The sequence below is a fragment of the Suricata suricatta genome, chromosome 11, assembly GCF_006229205.1.
Source record: "Suricata suricatta isolate VVHF042 chromosome 11, meerkat_22Aug2017_6uvM2_HiC, whole genome shotgun sequence".
Classification (NCBI taxonomy): domain Eukaryota; kingdom Metazoa; phylum Chordata; class Mammalia; order Carnivora; family Herpestidae; genus Suricata; species Suricata suricatta.
In genome coordinates this window covers 54876772-54897434 of record NC_043710.1, presented here as the reverse complement: position 1 = coordinate 54897434, position 20663 = coordinate 54876772, and the positions used below count along the sequence as shown (strand labels likewise).

Genomic DNA, 20663 nt, shown 5'->3' with positions numbered 1-20663 from the left:
AGTCTTGACTGGCGTCTGCTATAGTGAACACCATTCACCAGGCTCTGCCAACTCACCCCCTCCTCAGGGAGGACAAGTTAGAATCCCAGGTCCCACACTTGAACTTCTCTGAACCTCAGCCTCCTCGACTGCAAAATGGGGATAACAATAATCTTGGCTGCATTTGTTGGCTCAATCTAGTACTTACCACATAGTAGGTGCTCAATAAATGATAGCCATTGTTATTATCTCTTAACCTTCTCTTTCAGCTCAATGTTGACCGAGTGATCTATTCATTTGTTCTTTCATTCATTTATGCATCCATCCAACCAGACAGCACATCCCCATTAGGTGAGTCACAATAGTTAAGAATAAAGCTTCTGGAGTTAGGTAGGAGTTGGAAACACAAAAGTGCCACAAATTGGCTGAATGACTCTGGAGAAGCCATTTCTCCTCACCAAGTCTTCATTTCCTTGCCTGTAAAATGGGAATAATAAAAGCGCCTCTGGAGGGTATGGGGATGTTGTGAAGAGTCATTGGGACAAAGCTGTGCACAGAGTCTTGGAAGGAAAAGTGGGTAGCAGGTGAGCCACACTGAGAAGCCAGGCAAGGTGCCAGCCCTGCAGACCAGGCCATGCTGGGAACACCAGGCGGCGAGGCCTCCAGGGACAGCTACAGGATGAGGCGAGGGCTGCCAGGAGGGAAAAAGAGTCAGCAGGCTCAGAAACAATTGCTAGGTTTCTGGACCGTGGCCTGCTCCCTTTCTGGTAAACTAAGAAAAAGTGAGGAAACACAAAAAAAGATCATAAGAAGTTTAGAGGGGAAAGACCTAGGCCAACAGGGAGCCTTAGGCAGCATGGAGCTGTCCCACCCAGCCAGGCCGGGGAACACGTACACACACACACTGCGCACATGTGCACACACACTCACAAGCTGCACATTCTTACTTGTGCATACACACCCAAGGGCTTGCACACACATACATGTGCCCTCAGAGGTACGGCATTTTATAGTTTGCAAAGAGCCTTCTCATTTATCATCTCATCTTATACCAAGGGGTATGGAGATTGTCCTGAATTGGCTTAGGACCCTTTCCAGAGCAGGCAACATACCTGAATCCCAGACATCTTCAGGAGGCCAGGGCCCATCCCAGGGCTGTGCTGCCTCAGTACCGCGCCCTCCCCCCACCCCCCACCCCGCCCCTCCAGAGGTGTCAGCGGGAGTTGAATGGCAACAGAAACCCCAGGAAAGTTTTAACGCAGCTTGCCCAGATACACTGGGTCACCCGCTTCACCCTCCTTCAGCAAGTCACACTTAGACTCAAGAATTCACTTTCCCCACCAGTCACATGGGGTCAGCTCCAGGTTGTCTGGCAATTTAGCTGAAATGGAACAGGCAAGAGTTTCCTAAGGGCCTTCTCTGTGGGTCTGGTCACCTAATCCTTCTTAGCCTCTCCTCACCACAGGCTCCAGCGCTCTGAGGGCAGAGCCCAGCCTCCTCCCTAGAGGCCCCTCACTAGCATACAACACTTAACAGTGTTCAGATACTCAGGGGGAGACCATCATCATCCCCGTTTTACAGCATAAGAATGTAGGCCCAGAGAGGGAATGTGTCCTGTGCCACTCGGGACTCAAACCCTGACCTACATGGCTCCCAGTTCTGCCTTCACTCTTCCACTCCTCCACCGAGGTCCCTCTCAGTCCCCCCGTCTGCATGTCTTCTGCCCTGCACGCTGTGCAGCCTGTAGGCTCTAAGCACAACCAGGCCAAGGAGGGTAGGAGGACCCTCAAGGCTTCTCTCGCTCCCACTCCAGCCTGTGAGGAGCCACAGTGCCTGCAAGGTGGGCTGTGCAGGAAGCTCTGAGAGGAGAGGGGGGCTTGGGCACCCGCAGGGCACTGACCCAGAACACTCACCCAGGAGTCAGTGAGCTCCACGTTGGTCTGTGAAGTGTTGGAGCAAATTCTAACTCCTGAGCAACCCTTCTAGCTAGCCAGTTCCTGTGCCACAAACTGTCACGTGCAGGTTTCACAGAAGTCCCAGGACTAGTAAGAAACCAAGAAATCAAGGAGGGGAAGTAACTTGCCGCAGCACAGAGCTGGCAAAGGGCAGGGCTGAGGCTCAGATCCCAAGAACATGCGAGCTCATTTAGCTACTACCCACTTGTGAGCAGTCACTTCACCTTCTGAGTGTGCTCACCTGCAGAATGGGTACCACCCATTTACCTGAGCACTGTTGGGAAGACTGCATGAGATAACATTTAAGGACGGGGGCTTGGCACACACAGGGAGGTGCTCCTCAGGAACCATGTTCCTTCTCGTCCTCTCCACCCTACCCCTCAGACCTCTCCTGGCCTTTCTCAGAAAGGTCTGGAGAGAGCAAGCCCCGCTCCTTGCCGCCAGCGGGAACAATTAACCTAGTTTTCTTAGTAGTGTCTGGAAGATCCATTAAGAGAGTCTAAGACCCTGAGGTTAACAGCTCTGCAGTCTGCAGCTCTGACTCCAGATGCTACCTGCTCCCCCTGGGGGCTGAAGATGGCTCCTCAGATGGACTGTGATTTGAGGGAAAAAGGCTGAGCCTGGGCCACCATCCTTTCCCCAGCTCTAATCCACCCTTGAGCTTGGGTTTGATGAGAAAGCAGAAAGGGTGGCTCTGTCTTGGGTCAGGGGTGGCCTGGGACAGCCCCTCTCTCTCCAGAAGATTGGTTCTCCTCATGGGGCACCCTGGTGGTTCAGTTGGTTAAGTGTCTGACTTTGGCTCAGGTCATGATCTCACAATTTGTGGGTTCGAGCCCCACATGGAGCTCTGGCTGGCAGCTCAGAGCCTGGAGCCTGCTTCAGATTCTGTGTCTCCGCCCCCCCCTCTGCCCCTCCCCTTCTCACACTCTGTCTCTCTGTCTCTCTCTTAAAAATAAACATTAAAAAAATTGGTCCCTCACCTCCTTTTTTTTTTTTTTAGAAGTACTTATGGGCACCTATTCTGTGCAGGTAATGTACAAGGTACTTGAGAATACAAAACAAAGTCCTTGCTTTCATACCATTTACATTCTAGCAGAAGTACTAGTTTACTTTAGTTAATGAGTTTAGTAAATATATAGCAGGTCAAGTAGTGACCTATAGAGGAACATAAGGAAAAGTAAGGGCCAGAAAGCCAGTTCTCACAACACCACCTCCTCCCCAGCCCAGAGGAGACCCCAAGCCCTGAGTCCCCAGTCTCTGCCTGGTCCTGCCTCAGGGGATGTCAGAAGCAGGCCAGGGCTCCTGGGAACAGGCCTCAGCTCAGGACCACCAGGGCTTTGGCATGAAGCCTTCTGAGCCTGCCTTCCACTTATGGCTGTGAAGAAGCCTTCTGAAGGCTCCAAATCTTCTAATCAACTCTAGCATCCCATTGTTGAGAGGGTACTAGGCCGAGACAGGCAGGGACTTGCTTGGATCACACAGCAAAGTGAAGATGTCCTTGTTCCCCCTCCTGCCTTCCCCTCTGGCATGTCACAAAGGTAAACTCAGGGCTGAGCCTCATGGCAGAGTGCTGGGCTGTGAGGGGCAGTCTATGCCCTCAGCCAGCTCCTGGCAAAGGAGTGTGACGTGCTCCTCCGTCACGCCCCTCTGGTAGCCCCAGCCTCATCCTCCCAGCTTGGGCAGACCAAAATCTTGTTCCTAAGCTCCAGGAGGCTGAAACAACTTCTCCCTAGCCCAAGTTCAGGAGACAGGTGTTTTAGTCAACTCTGCCTCATCTTGCTATGTGAGCTCAGGCAGGTCCCATCTCTTTCTCTTTGTGAGTTTCCATTTCTTAATCTATCAAATGGAGGAAATGAAGGCACCTCTATCTCAGGCTGTCATAAAGAATGAGCTAGACACTGGCAAGAAGGCAGTCTGCAATCTTTTAGGTGCTACGCATGTGACAGGAGATGTTGTTATGCTTAACTTTCCTGCTTGTCTGAAAAGCAGCCTCCTCAGGCTTGTGGGGCCCTGAGGTAGCCCCCAGAGCAGCCCTTGATGCTTGTTGGGAAGTGGAAATTCAGAAAAGACAAAACTGCCTCTGCTCCAACGAGCAGACTAACAACTGACAGGAAAAGCCTCTCCTCTGTCCTTGCGGTAAGAAGAGGATGAGGGAGGCACAGAAAGGGACAAGGCCAAGAGTCCTGGGAAAGCTTACTTTGGGAGGAGAAGGTGTGGGCTTGAAGAGGCTGTAAGGGCCACCATATCCTGCCTCAGGCACCCCGGCTGGGAGAGGATGTAACTAGGTCAATGTTGGGTACACCCGTGTCTACGAGGGGTGGGCTGTCAGCCATGTGCGGGTCTGACCTGCAAGATGCCCACGTATTCACACGGATGCACATATTTAGAGCTGCACTTGTGTGTGTATGGCATATGTATGTGGCCCTAGAGTATGTCTGTTCACAGGCGTTGCCTCTGTCTCTGGATGTGATACACGCACATGCACATGTGTGTGCCCACTCCAGGGGTGTCTATAAACCCCCAGTTCACAGGCCTTGTTTGCCCAGGATTGTCACTCTTTGCAATAATTCCAGTCAGGCCCAGATACCACAGGAGATTTGTGGGGTTCCTGGTCACTGCAGGCTCTTGATTTTCCCCAGGAACAAAAGCAGTTACACAAGAGGAGGAAGAAGGCTTAGAGGATTAACTCAGGTCCAGGCCCTCCCAGCTCAGCCTTGGGTAGGTGTGTGCTCAAGGCCAAAGGCCTGCTTCCTGGGGGCGGGTCCTCAGACCCTCTGCTGCATGTGGGCACTGACCCCTCCACAATCCTCTCCTGCCCTCAATCACTAGCAGGAACCCCTCAGTCCATGTACAGTAGCCAAGTACTTTACTTTTACACCTCATGTGTCCTCCACAAACTGGCCAAGCTGACCTTTGAACCTCGGCTCCAGAGTTCCCACCCCTGAGCAGCCACTGCCATCTGGGTCTCAGGGTCCCCCTCCTCACCCTGGGCTCACAGTATAGCTCTGGCTACTCCACTGGGTACGTCTCCCCTCTTCCTTTTTTTTTTTTTTTAAGTTTATTTGTTTATTTTGATAGGGACAGAGAGTGTGTGTGCATGACCGGGAAAGAGACAGAGAGAGAGAGAGAATCCCAAGCTGTCAGTACAGAGCCTGATGCGGGGCTCCATCCCACAAACTGTGAGATCATTATCTGAGCTGAAATCAAGAGGTGGATGCTTAACTGACTGAGCCACCCAGGTGCCCCTTCCCCTCTTCCTGAACCTTGGTTTCTCCAGCTGTCAGATAAAGCTATTCCCGCCCATGTGAGTCCACAACTGGGAAGGTCTGTGATGAGCCCCTGGCCAGTAGGAGTGGTGTCCTGCACATCTCTGGAAACCAAGGCTACTGCCCATTGGCTCCTTGCTGCTCTCAGGAGCCAGGAGGGAAGCACAACTCTCAGCTCTCTGTCTGAAATAGGAGACCACCTAGCCCTACCCTAGCCCTGGTCCCTGTGGGATCACCAAGGGCGCTGACCCTACTTGAGACTTGCAGGCAGCATGCCTAGTGGTCTCCTCTGACAGGAGGAGGCTGGTCCATCAGGCTGCACCTCAGCTTTCCTTCTCTGCAACCTGGGCATCTCACTCAGTCCAGAGTCTGGGGTCTGCTGTTTCCCAATCATAGGAATGTGCAGAGGGGCCACAGAGAATCGGCAGAGGAGGAAGGAGCACGTGCCTGTGGGTGCAATCCCTCACAGGCACACACCAAGCACACCCAGACCCCCACACAGCTCCAAACAACCCACACAGGTCCACACACATGCATATGCCCAGGTACCTGCCAAACTCGGGGGCACACCACCCCTATCCTGCACACGTGCACCTACATGCAGCCCAGCAGATGCAAGGCTACAGCTCAGCTTCCGCAGCACGTTTCACACAAAGAACTTTCAGGACCAGGAAAGAGATGGAAGGGGAAGAGCTGAGTTCTTAGATGCTGAGGCTCTTCTAGGCTTCCTCCCAGAGAGGCCAAGCAGTTCCCAAGGACACAGGATGGTTTGTCTGGCCTGTCGTCTCCAGCCATCCCACGCATGCCCCAGCCAGGATGCTCAGACACAGCAGGCAAAGGTCTCTTCAGGAGTGGTCCTCAGCTTGCCCAGCCCTGTTTGTCACCAGCTCAAAGTGAGGCCTTGGACTAATCAATCACTCTGGATTTGGGACCTTACAGGGCAGAATGTGGGGAAGAGGGGTTCTAGAGGGGACAGGGCCATTCCTAGGCAGAGAGAGCCCAGCCACCTCCTGGAGCCCTCACTTTACTAGATTTTTAATTCATTCACTCATTCTATATTTATTGAGCTCTCCCGAGGGTTGGTGACCTAGGGGTCAGGAAGAGCATCTCGGTCCTTGTCTCAGACTCGGCTTGGAGTCCAGCTTCCTCAGAGCTTCAGGACGGGTGGGTGGGGCACCTGTCCCAGGCTCCTCCATTGTGCCCTGGGTCTCCTCCATGGACTCCAGCCTCAGCCCGACCTAAGCCCTCCTGGTATAGACTGAAGTGTGAACTTTGCTCAGGAGCACTGGCATCATCTGAGAGTGTGTTAGAAATGCACCCTGATATTTATCCAGGGGCTACAGGTGGGCTGTCTCAAAGGGACACGTGCCCCACAATGTTTATAGCAGCTCTATCACCAATAACCAAAGTATGGAAAGAGCCCAAAGGCCCAGTGATGGATGAATGACTAAAGATGTGGGACACACACACACACACACACGAGTATTACTTGGCAGTGAAAAAGAATGATTCTTGCCATTTACAACTACGCAGATGGAACTAGAGGTACCATGCTAAGCGAAATTAGTCAGTCAGAGAAAGACAAATACCATATGGCTTCACTCATAAGAGGACTTTAAGACACAGAACAGACGAACATAAAGGAAGGGAAGCAAAAATAATATAAAAACAAGAGGGGGACAAAAACATAAGAGACTCTTAAACACAGAGAATAAACAGGGTTACTGGAGGGGTTGTAGGAGGGGGGATGGGCTAAATGGGGAAGGGACATTAAGGAATCTACTCTTGAAATCATTGTTGCACTATATGCTAACTAACTTGGATATAAACTTAAAATTAAAAAAAAGAAAGGCACCCTGAGGCCCTACCTTGACCTGCTGAATCAGATCCCCAAGGGATCCAAGCACGGACACTTGAGAAACACTGATATAGGACATTCCATACTCATCTCGTCCCTCCTCCTCCTGGCCTTCCCAGGATGTCGAAGGCCCATTTGGGTAATGACTGTGTGGGAACACACAGTGCTCATAACATCTCACTCAATCCTCACACACCGCTATACGGTCCGTACCATTATTACCCCCACATTACAGATTGGGAATGAGGCACTGAGTGGTTAAGTCACCTCCCCAAGATTCATACAGAGAGTAGTGGCAGACTCAGGTTTGAACACAATGCTTTGAACCAATACACTGCCCCGTTCAGCAGAAATGACCTCTAGCATATTTTCTCCAGTAGTTTATAAGCTTTAAAGTGTTCCGCTGGGGAACCTGGGTGTCTCAATTGGTTAAATGTCTGACTCTTGGTTTTGGCTCAGGTCATGATCTCACCACAGTTCATGAGTTCAAGCCCCATATTGGGGTTGACAGTGCAGAACCTGCTTGGGAGTCTCGCTCCCTGCCCTTCCCCCAATTACACATTCTGTGTGTATGTGTGTGTGTGTGTGTGTGTGTGTGTGTGTGTGTGTGTGTGTGTCTCAAAATAAATGGAAAAAAAACTAAAAAAAAAAAATTTTGTCAGGCTGCCAGAGCCAGGGTCAGAATTCTTGAACACTTAAGCTGGAATCAAGGAATATCACAGCTACAGCTTAGATTACAGATGTTTAGAATGTTTGAGTTGAGATTATAGGTTCTTAGGGCTGGAGCTGTAGAATCAGAAACAATTACAGCTGGAATTGTGGATTGAAGGAAATCTGGAACAGAAGTGATGCCCACATCACTCTGTCCTGCCTCTCTCACAGCTGAGGAGAGAGCGCTGGCCTTGTCACCCAGCCAGTCAGGGCTGGGCCACATCTCCTGCTACCCAGCAAGGCTCTGTCCTCCAGACCTCCTGGAGCAAGATGCAGCACCATTGGGGCCAAAGCTTTGAGGACAGCGGGGACACTGGTATGCTTCTGCTCTGTCTCGAGCCTCACTGCCAGTCCATCACAGCACCCTGCCACCACAGTGGATATATTTAGGTGCCCTCCCTAAATATGCTTCCAACGCTCCCAACACTGCCTTTTATGTCCCCTCCTCCTCTGAGGCCTCCAGGCATCTTCTCTAAACTGCCCCAATGAAGTCATCAGGAACAAGGGCTCTTGCTCCATCAGTGAAAACATCCTCCCCTTCCCCCCACCCCTGCCAAGCAAAGCCCAGCTTAAGAGGTCTCCTGGTCCCCCTCAGCCTGGAGCTCAGGCCCACCTGCTCTAACTCTGAACTTGTTGCTTCCCTCCAGCTCCCAGGGCCTGCCTTGATCTTGCCCTTCTTGACTTTTCTCATTCCAGGCAGAGGCACCCCTGCCTCTGTCAGTCCCCAAACACACACATAAACACACACACACACACACACACACACACACACACAGAGGCCAGCAGTTTTCTGTCCCTCTAGTGTTAGTCAGGAGAAAGAGACCCTCTGTCCAAGCCCCGTGGCTTCCTGCACTTGACTCCAGGCTCCCCCTCCCATGCTCCATCCCAGATCTTGCCAGGGACTCGGCATCCTTCCCTTTCAGACTGCATCTTCCCAGGAGCAGAGTCACCCAGGGTGCAACAAGGATGGAGCCTGGGGATGGGAATGGATCCCCCAGACATATTTAAATGAGAGGCTCTCAGATTCCCACTTGCCCAGCTCATGAGAAGTCATTGGTCCTGTGGGAATCAGGGGCTCCTGGGGCAGGCAGGGGCCCCTCATGTAGAGGCTCCATCACATCCATCATAGTTTTATCACCAGCAGTTTTATTGCCAACGGTTAAAGAATTTTATGTGCCAGCACTTTATCTCCAGGAACTCAGTCCTTACAATAACCTTATGTGGCAAATACATTAACTCCTCCATTTTATAAAGGAAGACACTAAGACACTAAGAGAGGTTTTGACCAAAGTTCGGCACGTAAAGAGTAACAGAGCTGGGACATAAATGAAGCCTGGATAGCATAACCACCTCAACAATCTCAAGTGGTAGCCCGCTATGGGAATCCCCTTCCCTGGGGTCCCCCAGGTCCTCCAATCTCTTCCTGTCCAGCCAGTGGAGAACATGTGAAAATCTCACTGATGGTCAGGGCTCCTCCCCAGAAGCCCACCTCCCCTGCTGCTGAACTAGAAATAACCGACAGACCCTAGCACAGTCCCCTCGTGCAGGATATACCCCCATGCCACGTGACCCCCTCCTTCACATCCAGTACTCACGGCCATACACAACGCCAGCTTCCCACAATGCAACTGTGCTTCACACACGCACACACAGCACGACTACACACCAACCACACTGCCACACTCCCCCAGGATGCAGAAGTCCTGCCATCCCAGTGTGGAGGGCAGGGGCCGATTCCTACTATACAGGTGCTGGAGGGTGCCACCACCGCAGGATAAACCCAGCCAAGCCTTGAGTCAACTCACTGGGTAGAACAATACTTTTATATTAAAACAAATGGAGAAATATTACAGAAAGGAATGCAACATCCACCAAGAATTCTGAAGATTGAAAAAGGAGACCTCAAAGAAGGTGTGTGCGTGTGTGTGTGTGTGTGTGTGTGTGTGTGTGTGAGCGAGGGACTGTTTATACTTCCTCCACCCAGATCCAGGGTGAGTTTCATTCTCCCAAGCCTTTAGAGATGCTGGGTAAAAAAATGGAAAATTGTTCATGGAAAATGGTCTGTAAAAGCTGCACAAATGCTTCTCACCTTCCACTACCTGGCTCAGCACCCCACACAGGGCCACAGATGGGCCACGCACAGAATACACATCTCACAACAGGCACAACACACAGGTATGCACCATCATGCTGTGCTCCTGCCACCAGCATGCACAAACCACGGGCACACACACAACCCCTGGGCTACTCTGACACAATCACCCATAGCTATAGATAGGTACCACACACACTTCTTCCATGTGAACACACACTGCAATCCACGGGTCACACTGCATACACACACCACACACTACTGCATACAGCTCAGCACACACACAAGGCCCTACTCATGTCTTTTACACGCTGCCAACATCACACACACACACACACACACTCGCCCTTGGGAACCCCACTTGGGCAGCGTTGGTAGCCTGGAGCTGGCAGGCATACCTGTAGCCAGACGGTGTGCCCCAGCACCTCCCACCCCTGGCTGCCCCGCCCCTCACAGCCCTTACCTGTGCCACGCAGCACCCGGCGGCTACAAGCTGGGAACGTCGCTCGCTGGCGCTGGCACTGGGAGGCGAACCCGCAAACCTTTAGCTCGGGAGCTGGAAGGTGAACCCACACACCGAGGGGCAGCGTGGGTGGCCCTAGCTCCCACTCCAGGTGTCTCCCGCCTTCAGCCTCCCTAGTGCCTCACAGCGAAAGTGAGAGCAAGAGCGCCGGGGGCGGGAGCGGGGCGGGGGCGGGGCCGGGGGCGGGGCCGGGCTGGAGCTAGGTTCGTTGGAGTCCCGCCCAGGCTGGACCAGGCTGATTTGCCCGTCAGTTGGGAAACCAGTGGGTGGTGATTAGAGTCTGGAAGAAGCCTCAGGCGTAGGGAGGGACGCCCTGGGTAGGGCCTCCGGACCCCTGGACTCTAGTCCTGGTTCCGGCACCCCTACACTTCCCTGGCCTCAGTTTCCCTCTTTGTATTGGGGACAGTGGGGAGCAGTGATTCCTCAGGTCTTCGGGGCTCTGACATTCTACAGTTCTGAGCTGGTCGAGGAGAGGGAGGGAAATAAGTGTTATTTCTTGAGTTCCACTTATGTGTCGGGCACCACATTAGGTGTTTTAACCCAGTTCCTTATTTAATCACCATAGCAGTTCCAGGGGCATTCTTAACCCCATTTTACAGGTGGGGAAATTGAAGCACAGAGAGATGAAGTGACTTGCCCAAGGTGACACAGCTAGTAAGTGGCAGACCTGAGATTTGAACCCAGGCAGTCTGACTCTAGAGCCCAGGTACCCTTACAGCCTGAGTTGGTGGCATTCCCACACCACAGACTGCTCCCTGATCCCTGATCCTCATAACAACCCCAGGAGCCTGGTGTCACAAACCCAAGGTCACCCAGCTAATGGGACATCGAACTAAAGATGGTGGGGGAGATGCTGGGGATGGTGAGTGTCAGGATAGTGTTAACAGGACAGCCCTTGGCACCTATTTGGTGCTTATCAATGTCAGTATTCCTCCTTTTATCTTCTCAGATCTACTGGATCTTGGCCTCCAATTCCCTTGTCCCTGAAACCTCCCTGATCTATGGCCCTTAGACAAGCCAGTCCCTCCTCTTGGTGACCACTGCAGCAACAATTATTGAGTTCCTACTATGTGTCAGGTTCTGTGCTAGGCGCTGGAAATGCATATGAACATACCGTCTGGATAGCGCTGGTTTCATGGAGTTTATAATCTGGTGGGGAACACAGACGTTAAATAGTCACACAAATTAATACATAATTACACATTCTGATGAGTGCTAAAGAGGAAGAGTGAAGGGCTAATATGAAAATTACAGGGGGGGTCAGAGGAGGCATCTAGTTTAAATCAGGAGATTTGGGAAGACTTCCCAGAGGAAGTACAATTTAAACTGAGACCAACGTGAGGAGTTGGCCTCAGCCAGGTGACAGGGAGGGGAAGAGAATCCCTTGCCCAGGAGATTGCACAGAGGGCTCAAGGCAGAAAAGGGCTTGGCACGTTCCGGGGAATGGAGCACAGTCAGAGTGAGGGGTGCCCCACAAGCTGGGAGGCAGGGTGGGAGATGGGCTGCAAGAGCAGCAGGAGCAAGTCCAGCTGGCCTGTGGCAGTGGTCAGGAATTTGGCCTTTCTCTGGAGGACCGTGGGAGTCACCAAAGTTTAGAGCAGCAGGGTGACATAATCAAATTTTGCTTAAATATATTTCTCCAGCTGCTGAATGGAGAATGAGGAGTGGGAGGGAGGGACAAGGGGGCAGCGGGAGCCCAGCGAGGAGGTGAGTCCACAGTCTGCGAAAAGATGGTGGCTGGCCCAGGACGGGGGTGGGGGGGCGGGTCGGTGGGACAGAGATCTGAGGACAGACCCAGGGCTGTTTGGTGTCAGGGGCTCTCTATAACTGAAGGGACCTTGAGGCAAGTCCTTGTCTGGTTCATCCCTTTGCAGGGAGAAGGTGTTTGCCTGCGACTCAGGGGACTTGGGCCCCTAGAAACCTCCCTTAAGGAAGCTCTCTCCACTGCCTTCACAGTGGCCCTTCCAAATCTCCCCTCTCCACAAACCCTAACTCACTGATATTCCAATGCCAGCTCCTGATCCCACTCTCTAACTGACTCACCGAGAAATACACTCAAAAATATTCACTGGCTCTTTCGTTTGTCAGGCAGACATTAGGACTGAGGGGTGGCTTTCTGGAGGGGGCTCATTTAAACTTCTGCCCCCCAACTTCTCAGCTCAGCATTCCCCTACTGATGAAGTAGCTCTTCTTTCATCTGGGGTGAAGGCCCCAGCCAGTGCCCAGAGCTGCTCTTCTGCTCCTGCAGCCAGGTCCCCCCACCCTCTCCTGGTCTCCTCTCCTGCCAGCCTAGGAACATGTTCCATCAGCTCCCCAGACCCTGCCTTGGATCCACACCCTCCAGGTACTGCCCCCTCTCTTCCCTTCACTGCCAACTAGTTGCCACCTCTGCAGTCCTTTCCTATTTACTTAGCCTCTGCCCCCGCAGAACCCCCCAGATGGCCCCTCCAAGGACCCAGTGATCTTTGTGTCTCAGAAGGAGTGCATGGGAAGTCCCCCCATGGACACTATTAAGAATTGCCCACGTGGCTCCCACAAAACCCTTCCTGGTTCTCCTCCCGCTTCCCAGACTCCTCCCACCCTCTATCTCACCCTCTGCATATTCTCCCTGGGGGAGGGCAGTGCTCCTTAAAATGCCCCTGTGTGCTGGATACTCAGTTCCCACCTCCAGCCCAGACTATTTCCTGCATCCGAGACCCATTGCTTCCTAGACATCTTTGATGTCCTTTGATGACTGAAGTGTCCTCTTCTCTACAATAATCTCCCCCATATCTTCATGTCTGTGAGCCCCTGTCACTTCACCCCATGCCTGCAGCACTCAGAAGCCAGTGCCTCCCTTCAGTTCCCATTGCATCTTTCCTGAATTCCTGCTGTGTGCCAGGATTGAGGAAGGATTTCTTTAAGAAAAACAACAACAACAAAAAAACCATGTGGGGAAAAATTGGTGAACTCAAGTCTTATCAAAAATTTTTAATGTTTATTTGTTTTTGAGAGAGAGAGAGAGAGACAGAACCTGAGCAGAGGAGGGACAGAGAGAGACACACACACAGAATCTGAAGCTGGCTCCAGGCTCTGGGCTGTCAGCACAGAGCCTGACATGGAGCTCAAACCCACAAACTGAGAGATCATGACCTGAGCCGAAGTCAGACACTTAACTAACCGAGCCAACCCAGTAACCCAAGCCTAATAAAAATTTTAAAGTTCTATTAATACACACACACACACACACACACACACACACACACACAAAGACAGGCCATAGACTAGCAGAAGATAATTGCAATACATATAACAGACAAAGGGTTATTATTCAGCACATGTAAATAACTCCTACATAGCAATAAGGAAAAGCCAAACAACCTGATAGAAAAATGAGCAAAACACACAAGCAGGCATTGTATTTTATTTTTTTAATGTTTATTTATTTACTTTTGAGAGAGAGAAATAGTACGAGCAGAGGAGGGGCAGAGAGAAAGGGAGAGAGAGAATCCCAAGCTGGCTTCGTGATATGAGTGTGGAACTGGACTCAGGCTTGATCCCACGAATGAACCATGAGATCATAACCTGAGCCAAAGTCAAGAGTTAGATGCTTAACTGACTGAGCCACTCAGGCACCCCCAAACTGGCATTTTAAAGAAGATAAAGCAAGTATGACCATTACATATAGGAAAATATGTTAAACTTCACTATCACTTAGGGAAATTTCTTTTTTTTTACTTTAATTTTTAATTTTGAAAGAGAGAGAGGCAGAGCACGAGCTGAGAAGGGGCAGAGAGAGAGGGAGACACAGAATCTGAAGCAGGCTCAGGCTCTGAGCTGTCAGCACAAAGCCCAGCACAGGGCCTGAACTCATGAACTGCGACATCATGACCTGAGCTGAAGTCAGATGCTCAACTGACTGAGCCACCCAGGTGTCCCTATCACCTAAGGAAACTTCAATTAAAACCTCCGTGAAATGCCATTTCACACACATCGTATTAGCAAAAATTGAAGAGTTTTTGAATACCAACTTTGCTGAGAGCATATAGACAGGAACTTTTATCCATTGCTGGTAAGACTAGAAATTGAATACAACCAAGTTTAAGTACAATCTGTCAATATCAAATAGTTTAAGATGCACATAATCTAAGACTGAGGTGTGCCACTCAACATATATATAACCAGGGGAAACTCTTTCAGATGTATAAAAAATGTGCATCACAGCATTGTATCTAAAGCAAAACACTGAGAACAATCTAAGTATCCATTAATAGAAGAATGGGAAAATACCTTTTTTTAAGTTTATTTATTTTGAGTGAGAACGGGGGTGGGGATGGGGGGCAGAGGGAGAGGGAGAAAGAGAATTAAGCAGGCTCCACGCTTGTTGGGGAGCTCGATGCCAGCGTTGGTTCCATGACAATGATCATGACCTGAGCTGGAACCAAGAGTCCGACTTTCAGGGCCCCTGGGTGGCCCAGTTGGTTAAGTCCAACTTCAGCTCAGGTCATGATCTCAGGGCCTGTGGGTTAGAGCCCCACATCGGGCTCTGTGCTGACAGCTCGACCTGAAGACTGATTCGGATTCTGTGTCTCGTCTCCCCCTCTATCTGCCCCTCCCCCGCTCATTCCCTCTCTCTCTCAAAAATAAATAAGCATTAAAAAAAAGAGAGAGAGAGAGAGAGACACTTAACCAACCGACCCATCCAGGCACCCTGGAAAATACTTTTATTCAGGGATCCCTTGCTATGTGAACTCTCACTCTCACGATATTTGCAAAGATGGCTTGCAAAAATTTTACTCATAGAAAAGCTGACATAACGAGCCTGCAGGTGCTCACCAGCATGAGTCTGGGTGAGCAGATGTGGAATGGGCTGCAGTCCTAACTCAGCTGTTCTCCCAAGAGGACAGGATCATGCGTCATGCTCATGTCACTTAAACTTATTTGGTACATAATTGTTACCACCTTCTTCTCATTAAGTGAAAATGTCCTCTAAGGAAGTGGGAAAGCCTGAGAAGAAAGTAGGCAAGCCCGAGATGCTTAGAGAAACCCATGCACTGGAGGAAAATGCGGTAGTACTAAAGCTCATTGTGAGCCCCGGCCAGGCACACGTCCTCACACACAGGAACTGTTTTATGTGTGAGAAAACAGGAAAAAAAGCTCATTCAGTGTTAGATAATGGAGTAATCAGTGATGGAAATATCTTATATCTGCCATCCATGATGGTGGCCTCTAGTCTCTGTGGCTATTGAGCACTTGAAATGTTTCTAGAGCAACTGAGGACCCGAATTTTTAACCATTAATTAATTTACACTTATTTTTTGTTGTTTTTGGTTTTTAAAATTAATTTACATTTAAACTAAAACAACTTGGTGTGGCTAGTAGATGGCATATTGGACAGCATAGCTTTATACTGTGCAGAAATCTTTGATGATTATTAATAAAAATAATCAAAAAATTTTAATGATATTTTGGGGAAATCAGTTAAAGTTTTTGGATGAGCTGTGAACATATTACTTCTCCCAGCTAAAATTCTGTAGTGTCACCTTTCACTATCCATGAATTTGCTATTAGGAATGGTCTATATCCTGATAATGAGGGATGACGGTATAGTTGGGTTTGGAGTACTATACGGCAGAGAACATTAGTGAGCCAGAGCAACGCACAGCAACAAAGCTAAATCCTACAAGCATAATATGAAAGAAACATATAGAAGGATGCATGCAGTATACTTGCAACTTAAAGTTTAAAAACATACAAAATAATGTAAAACTCATGTAGAAAGTGCATGAAGATATGAATGGGAAGGACTAACAGCCTAGAGGTCACCTCGGAGGGGAAGGAGGAGGTGAGATAGGGACACACTGAGGGCCTCCGTTTCTTTCCTGACCCCTCAACTCCTTTGGATGCTCTGCAAAGACAGACGGTGAGCAGGGTGAGCACAGAAAAGAGGCACCTTCTCTGTAGCCTTCTCTGTCCTCCTCCTCACCACACAGGGCTCCTCTGGGCTGCCAAGGCCCTAGTGTTGGCCTCAATACACTAATACACTCGATTATTCCAGCCCAAGGTTGTCTCTCTCCACATTTTTCTCCCACCGGCAGAGAAGGTCTTTCAGGGTGGGACTCTGTCTGTTGTTCACCAGCCCTATTTCCCCCACGCTCGGCACAGTGCACTGTAAATATCCAAATAAAAGAATGAACATAGATTTCTTTGAGGATTTAGAGTCGTCATTATCATTTATTTATTCTCTGACCTTTATTGTGCCCAAATGTGCACAGGACACTGGGGGTACAGAGATGAATTGTCTGTGGCTAGTGACTTCAAGAAGTGTCTAGTGTAGAGAGATGACAAACCCGGACATGCTGGGCATTGGGACGCAGACACATGCACTAAGGCATAGGGGAGGGTCCTGTCCCAGACTGGGGGCAGGGGCACAGGGGAGGTCAGAGTGCAAGTGTGTCCTAAGCTGAGTGGTTAAGAACAACTCAAGCTATGCAGGTAAAATTGGGGAGGGTATTCCGGAGAGAGGGAGCAGCATGTAAAGATCTGGAGATGAGAGAGAATATTGTGAGTTCTGGGAAGCTTGTAAAGCTCGGTCCTACTGTGGCAAGGAGGAGTGAACAAAACAAGGCTGAAAAGGGGGCAGGGGGCAGGTCTTATAGGGCCTTGAATCCCAGGCCAGGAAGCTTGGTTTATCCTGAGGGCAATGGGAGCCACAGAAGGGTTTACAGGGGAAGGACATAATCTGAGCTCTGTCTTAGAAAGACTGTTGGTCCTGGTTGTTGTACAGAGGGGCGGAAGAGGAGGCAGGGGGCCAGGGAGAAGGCTAGGCCAGTAGTCTGGCAGTGCGGATGGAGGGGTGGTGAGTGAGATGATTAGAAGTGGGTTGCAGGGCTTTTAGGAGGTAGAAGCAGAAGGACTTAGGCAGATTGGATATGAATGTGAGGAAGACAGAGAGGGTATCTTGGTTTGGGTCCCCTGGAACTGACCCTGACTTAGGATTTAAGTGCATGTAGTTAATTTCTGAGATGATCCCAGTTAGCACGAGTAGGGGCTGGGCAAGTATGATAGGGAAAAAGAAAAGCCAATTTAGGGTGGTCAGTGAGCAGATTCTCATTGCGGGTCAATCTCACTGGGCACCCCTAGGAAGCAACGCAAAACATATCTTATAGATATTCCACCTGAGGGACGGAATTTGGAACATTTACCTACCAACTCCAGCTGTCATTGGTTAAAGGCTGATCCCCAAACCGGCACTTCTGGCTACGTGTGCTCCAAATGACCGGAGAAAGCCACCTGGGCAGAGTCCCAAGTACATTTCATGGGAAACTGCAGGGGTATGAGGAACAGTGGGAGCTGAGGGTCATGGGCAGGGTGAGAGGAGTCCCATTTACTCCCAACAGGCTGAGCCCTGGTTCTCCAAGTGGGCACAGGAGGAGAATCTGTGTTGGAGTTGTGGGGACTTGGCTTGGTGGCCTGACTGTTCCTCAGCATCCTTCCCTTGGCTCTCGGCCCTCCTTGCCTGGTCCATCCGCTGTCTCTGGGCCCTCCTGAGAATGCAGGGCCTCAGCTGACTGCAGGGGACACTGTGCTGCAGCCCCTGGAAATGCCTACTCTGATGGGCTTACCCAAGTAGCTTGATCCCTGCACATACATCAAGGCAGAGAAACTTGGTGACTCTTTAATAAAATCAAGCCCCATCACCCAGGATTGGCAGTGGACTGGTGACACAGATTTGGTACTTATCAGCTTAATGTTTGGTTCTCTAGACCATAGGATGGGTGAGGTTGCTTACAGGGAGAAAAAGACAGAGAAGAATACATAGGAGCCATCAGTTAAAGGAGGGAAGGGAAGATGCCCAGGGATGAGACTGAGGAGGAATAGCCAAGAGAGCAGTTAAGATAAATAGCCAAGCAATGTAGTGTCACTGAGTCCAAGGGAAGACAGGTCTGGGAGAAGGTAGAGGAGGGCTGCAGGCTCTGAGCTGGCCCAGGAGCCAGGCCCCATTCCTCCCACTCCCAAGACTGGTCAAGAACCCTTGTCATTAAACTGTCTGGTAGCACACACTCCTTCTCCCCTTCTAGGCCTTGGCCCATGGCCTCAAAAGCCTTAGCAACTGGAAAGTGTCCAGCGAGACCCGGAGCTGGACAAGCTATGCCTGGCATTTCCAGTGACTTCTGAGACTCCCTTTCTCCTGTCAGTTCCCAGACTTGTGCCTACAGCCTCCTCTTGAGGCCAATGCTGCTCTTTCAGCTGCAGCCCCGGCCCCAGGGCTCCCCAGCCCCTTTCCTGAGGTCCAGGGGCCACATGTGGCTCCTGTTTGCTTTGTCAGTCCAGAAGCGTGGCCAGCCCATGGAAGCACCCCTTTCACATCCCCAGAATACTCCAGCTGCCCATCCAAGTGTTAACTCACAGATTCACGACCCAGGACTTTCTGCCAAGGCAGTTTTTCCTCAGGGCTCTGAATCCTTCTCCTGCCTCCCTGTGTATAACGATGACAGATGTGAGTGAATCATTGCCCTTTTCTGGGTCTCAGTTTCCTCAACTAGACAAAATTGGGTTAGCAATCCTGCCCTGCCTCCCTCCCGCAGCTGGCTCTGAGAGTTTATGCTTTGTAAATTCTGCTATTTATACATGCTGCTTCCCCTCTTGGAATGTTATTCCTTTCCTTATCTTCTCAGTGAGTCCTGTTTATCCTTCCAAGTTCAATAATAAAACATGCTTGTATTTATTTTGTGGGCGCTATGAGCCAGTGTTGTGCTAAGTGTTGTTCATACATTATCATGCTTCATCTGGACATAAGTCTGAGTAGATACTCCAATTATCACCATCTTAGAGATGAGGAAACTGAGGCTCATAGAGACTACATGACTTCCTTTAGGTTACACATTTAGGAAGTATTGCTCAGAACTAAAACACAAGATTTGAGGCAAGATCTAAATCTTGCCTCAGAATTCTCTTTTCAGCTCAGCTCCTTCCTACCAGCTTCATGCCTATCAGAGCTGCTCCTGATTCAGACGTTAACATTCTTTACAAGAAGCAGGGGCACCTGGCTGGCTCAGTCCATAGAGCACGTGACTCTTAATCTTGGAGTTGTGAGTTTGAGCCCCACATTGGGTGTGGAGATTACTTAAAAATAAAATCTTAAAAAATAATAATAAATAAAAGTAACATGGTGCCTGTGACAAAAGAGGTGACAATCCATAGAGGTCTGTTGCTCAAACTGCCTCTGGAACCTCATTGGCCTCTCAACACTGCTGCTGCGGGGGGTCTGAGGAGTGACAAAATCAACATGTGGAGCAAGGAGCCAAATGACATGACGGTTGAACTTTGAGATCAGGAAGCAAATCTTTCACTTGGTATGAAGAAATCCTTCTCCCTTTTTTTTTTTTAACGTTTATTTATATTTGAGAGACAGAGCACAAGCTAGGGAGGGGGAGAGAGAGAATGAGACACAAGATCTGAAGCAGGCTCCAGGATCTCAGCTGTTAGCACAGAGCCCAATGTGGGGCTTGAACCCATGAACTGTGTCTCCTTCTCTCTCTGTGTCTCCCTCCCCCTCTCATGTTGTCTCTCTCTGTATCAAAAATAAAAAATAAAAATAAAACATTAAAAAAAAAGATGTCTCTTTAAAAAAAAAAAAGTTCCTTGTGGTTTACTTCCCTCTCTGCTTTTATCTTACTTTTCCTTCCTTTCCCCTGTGTTCATCTGTTTTGTTTCATAAATTCCACATATGTGTGAAATATGATATTTATCTTTCTCTGATTGACTTATTTCGCTTAGCATACATTCTAGCACCATGCACATTGCTACAAATGGCAAGATTTCATTCTTTTTTATTGAAACCTATCAATTTCTTAAATCAGATTTTTAAAAATGTTTTTATTTATTTTTGATACAGAGAGAGACAGAGCATGAGAGGGGGAGGGGCAGAGAAAGAAGGAGACACAGAACCGGAAGCAGGCTCCAGGCTCTGAGCTAGCTGTCAGCACAGAGCCTGACACGGGGCTCGAACCCACAAACGGGAGATCAGACCTGAGCTGAGGTCGGAGGCTTAACCAACTGAGCCACCCAGGTGCCCCTCAATTTCTTAAATCAGGATGTCACATTTAATAAAGCTGCCCCCAAATCCTGGAGCTTGATCTCGTTCTTGAGAAAAAGTGAAAATTTTTTTCTTTTAAGTAGGCTCTACACCCAGCACAGAGCCCAATGCGGGGCTCGAACTCACAACCCTGAAATCATGACCTGAGCTGAGATCAAGAGTTGGGCACTCAACTGACTGAGCCACACAAGTATCCCTGAA

The 20663-nt window shown here is 49.9% G+C and overlaps 1 protein-coding gene across 3 annotated transcripts in view; it reads right to left on the bottom strand.

The window, feature by feature from the left end:
- P2RY6 (pyrimidinergic receptor P2Y6) overlaps positions 1-10498 on the bottom strand; it is a 38879-nt gene extending 28381 nt beyond the window's left edge. The window contains exon 1 of one of the 3 annotated variants that reach the window (XM_029914803.1): positions 10325-10498. The gene's annotated coding sequence lies outside the window, so the exon portion shown is untranslated. Of the gene's footprint in view, positions 1-1892; positions 1971-10324 lie in introns of those variants that run through there. The other 2 variants (XM_029914801.1, XM_029914802.1) reach the window with 2 other exon arrangements.
- Positions 10499-20663: the final 10165 nt, after the last annotated feature.